The sequence below is a fragment of the Melanerpes formicivorus genome, unplaced genomic scaffold (assembly GCF_026170545.1).
Source record: "Melanerpes formicivorus ecotype bairdi unplaced genomic scaffold, bMelFor1.0.p_v2 SCAF_5, whole genome shotgun sequence".
In the NCBI taxonomy this organism is placed as follows: domain Eukaryota; kingdom Metazoa; phylum Chordata; class Aves; order Piciformes; family Picidae; genus Melanerpes; species Melanerpes formicivorus.
This window is the reverse complement of record NW_027142357.1, coordinates 9,457,690-9,462,318: the sequence shown is the minus strand read 5'-3', so window position 1 is coordinate 9,462,318 and position 4,629 is coordinate 9,457,690.

Genomic DNA, 4,629 nt, shown 5'->3' with positions numbered 1-4,629 from the left:
GGGTGCCCGCGGCAACAGGGGGCGGGAGCGGAGGGGCCGGGCCGGACGGGGCGGGGAATGGAGGGGGGGCAGCGGGGTGGGACGGGGGTGTGCAGCGCACGTGGGACGTGTGGAAGGCACACGGGTGTCAGCCGCCCTGCTGAGCGGTGCGGGGCCCGGAGGAGCCGATGGGGGCTCGCTAACTTGGAGGGCACAGGCTGGGGGATGATGTAGTTTAGAGCAGCCCTGTGGGGAAGGGTGTGGGAGTACTGGTGCAGAAAAAAACCTGGACGTGAGCCAGCAACGTGCGCTCGCAGCCCGGAAGGCAACTGTATCCTGGGCTGCATCAAAAGCAGCGTGGCAGCAGGTCGAAGGAGGGGACTCTGCCTCTCTGCTCTGCTCTGGTGTGATTCCACCTGGAGTACTGTCACATTCTGGAGTCCTCAGCACAGGAAAGACATGAAAGTGTTAGGCCCAGAGAAGGCCACCAAAAAATGATCAGAGAGAGCCCTCCAATGAAGAAAGGCTGACAGAGTGGGGGTTGTTCCACCTGGAGAAAAGAAGGCTCCCGGGAGAACTTCTTACAGCCTTTCAATACTTAAAGGGAACCTACTTGGGCCTGTTGTGACAGGACAAGGGCCGATGGCTTCAAACTAAAAGAGGAGAGATTTGGACTAGATCTAAGGAAGAAGTTTTTCACAATGAGGGTGGTGAAACAGGCCCAGATTGCTCAGAGAGGTTGTTAGAAGCTGCATCCCTGAAAAAATTCAGTGTCAGGCTGGACAAACCTCTGAGCAACCTGGTCTAGTTGAAGATGGCACTGGTCTTTGCAGAGGTCCCTTTAATCATAGAATCAACCAAGCTGGAAAATGCCTCAGAGATCACCAAGTCCAGTGTATTACCTAACACCTTATGACAACTAAACCATGGCTTGAAATGCCATGTCCAATCCTTTTTTGAACACCTTCAGGGTAGATGACTCCACCACCTCCCTGGGCAGCACATTCCACTGGCCAATTACTTTCTGTCCCTTCCAACCCCAAGCATTCTGTGATTGTATTCTATGGCTGCTCTGCCCTTCCCCATGTTGCTCTGCGCAGGCCACAGGACTGGCAATGTTCTCAGTGCAACACATCATAGAATCATAGAATGGTGTTTGGGTTGGAAGGGACCTTTAAAGGTCATCTTGTCCAGCTCTCCCTGCACTGGGCAGAGAGCAATGTGTGTGTGGAATGGACACGGGCCTTTGGTGTGCAGATGCCAGTGTCCTGGTGCAGTGCCTGTCCCTGCACACACAAACACATATGCCATGCATGTGTGCGCCTGTGTACTGTGCTGACATGGGGGAAAGGCATGCAAACAGGCCACAGCGCTGGGGTGAGGAGGGAGAAGTACCCATGGTGCGGAGACCCAGCAGGGCAGCCCTCCTTTTGCCCTTTCTGGGGTGCAGGAGGAGGTGTCCCCACTCACCATGTCCCGGCGGGGACAGGTCGGGTGGCCACAAGTATAGTACCTGCAGGCCAAACACCTTCAGGCCAGGTTGCAGATTTTTCTGGGGCCTCTTTAGAGACAGGAAACACAGCTTACTGGGAAGGTAAAAAATGAGGTGTAGGTGAGGCAATACCTCATTGCAGTGAAAGGTGGTGCAATAAGGACAATTAATTTTTTGCAGAAGTACTTACTGGAATTTCATCTGTGGAAAATCTCACAGAGCTTACAATCTACTGATGGGTGTGGACAAAGACAAAACACTTGTTTACCAAGTCTGAGGTAAAAAATTAAGCTTCCAAATAGTAAAATGATACTTTACTTCCCTTTGTTTGTTTGTTATGTTTCTCTGAAAAGGGAATTAATAGGGGGAGCTTTTGACCCCTGCAGGGCCTCAAAATTTCCTGGAATTCCTTGCAAAAGAATTTCACTTGTTTTCCTTCTAGCTTGTGGTTTACAAGTAGCCCTGGCAGAATATGCTGGTTTTAACATCTGTTTAAAGTCTCTGCTGTGCCCCATCAGGGTTACTGAGTAGTGGGACATCAGCAGCCTATGTTGCTGTGTAGATAGAAAGCTCTGCAGTTAATTTGCAGCACAACCTTTGGCCATCAACCTAACAGTGTTTGCAGAAGCCTCTCCCTGGCTGTCCTGTCACTTCAGTAGCACATTGTCAGTGCTGTCATTCCCAGCAGTAGCATTGACCAGCAAAATGCAAAACACTTTGCAGGTATCAGGTCCAGCAAGCTGGGATCTTGTTGCCTTTGTGTAACATGCACATCCCTGGCACAGGTTACCTCCAGAGTGGGTATGATATGTACGGTTTGAGTCAGTTCCTTAAGCAATAAAGCCAGCATGGGCAGGCCCCTGAGGCATTCCGATATGCTCCTCTCATGTTTTCATCATCCACAGGAGGGTTCACTGTACACTTGCAGCTCCTGGGGTGGGCAGGCTGCATTAGGCTCTCCATTTTCATTAAAAAAAAAACCAAAACCAACCCACAACCAGAAAACCCAAACCAACCAACCAACCAACCAACATAAATAAATGAAGGTTTCTCAATCTTGCAGGCAAAACAATGGGAACTGCAAAACAAATGTAACAGGAAGGCCCAGGAACTTGGCTGTTTTGATTGTGTATCTTTGGCCTTGGGCAGTATTGTCTGTGTAAGAAATAGCCAAGCAAGAAATACTAAATACACTAAATAAGCCCAGTATATGTATTAGTCTTAGTAGCAGCTAGTGACAAGCAGTAATATATTACTATTCACAAGTGTGGCTGGGGCCGAATGAAAATCTACTGTTAAGTGGTACATGAGCACTATCATTATGAAAATACACACCTCTGAGAGAATAAAAGTTGAACAAAGAGTACAGACCTGCACAGCTGAGGTGGGCTTTGGGGATGATTAATGTTTGTGCAAATGAAAGACTCAGCAGAGCTCTGCATATTTCTTCAGTGCTGGAGAGCAATTGTGTATTCTGGTGCAGCGCCTGAGCGGCTGAGGAGCAGCACACCTGCAGTTTGTGAAGCAGGAAGTGCTGTGCTGTTGCAGAAGCTGCAGGCGAGCAGGTGGCCCTGTCTGCCACACACACAAGAGGACAGGGCCACTGCTGCTTTCAAACAGACAGTTGGAGGGACATTATCAGCGTAAATAGTGGCGTTTGTTGGGGTTTTTTAGCTTGTTCAGCAGTTTTTTTGCCCCTTGGCAGATGAGGTGAGGTTTATGTCCATGCAGTAGCTTGTGTGATGGGAAGGCAGTTTGGGTGTACCCTGTGTCCTCTCTTGGACTGACGTTCAAGAAGTGGCATTCCTGGCTGTGTGCTAGAGGGGTGTATGGGTTTGGTTGTGAAATATAATGTCCTGGTTTGGGAATTGTCACTCAGGGAAAACGATCTGCCTCCCCAAATGCTTAGTTTTGCTTTATAGAGCTTAAGTAATTAACTGGCTTTGGTGATGTTTAGAGGATATTCAAATATCCTGGGCTCTGCTCATGTCCCATCATTTATCCACTAGGATCAAGGTCTCACTGGAGCTTTTCCTGGTGCTTTAAACCGTTGTGGAACCTCTTGAGCCAAGAATCCAGTAACATCGTATTGGGGATCATGGGAAGAGGTAAATACTAGAATTACAAGAAACAGATTAAGTTGATATCTAAATCATACCAGGGCCTACATACAAGAAATATATATATGAAAAAAGAACAACCAAACAACAGGCTTAATTAGCAATGTACTCTGCTGTGTTAATAAAAAGAAGTAAAAATATCATAGTAGTATCATGGTATCATAGTATCAGTCAGGGTTGGGAGGGACCACAAGGATCTTCTAGTTCCAACCCCCCTGCCATGGGCAAGGACACCCCACACTAGATCAGGCTGGCCAGAGTCTCATCCAGCCTGGACTTAAACACATTTGGATGGAAAGTGAGGAAATGAAAAAGGTGTTGCATTCACAAGGGGCACTGCTGTCATCTGTTTTGTTCTGGTATCTAGTCCTTTCCTCTCCTGCTTGGCAGACACTGGACCCCAGTTTCTCCAGTCTTACAGAGACCACAATCTTGCAACTCCTATGCACAGTGTTGCGGAATTACTGAGCTCAGAGTTGAGTACTCATAAAGGTACATGCTCCAGCAGGCTTCAGATCCACTGTCCCAAATATTACACAAGAGTAAATTTGGGAGTGGAATTTAAAGCAGGCTATTTCTCAATGGATAGTGCTATATCCAATCTTTTGTTTTAGCTGTCTTTTGTTTCAAGTGTTCATGAGAACTGCAGGGTGAAGTCTTTTTTGTGTGTTCCAGGAAAAGAAGGGCTGCTGAGTATTGCTCTGTTGAACTTTGTTCGAAAGCTGCGTCACACTGCCCATGCCACTTGCTACCAGTTACTAAACTTCTGGGGTAACTCCATCAGCTGAGCTGATGAACAAGCTATCCGGGAGTACTGCACAATAGCTGAGAGACCCAAGAGCTCTGATGCATTTGAGTTTCTTTTTCAAGCCTTATCAGCTTGGAGCAGCTTTTGTTTTACTGTGCTCCTTGGAGGTCCCATTTAAATCATATACGTGTGGCTGGCATACTGTCTGCTGTCTGACCTTGTAAATGTGTGACCACAGTGCCACGTAGGTGCAGAGATGATGACTGGCCTATGAGCTAAGGTTCAGAGAC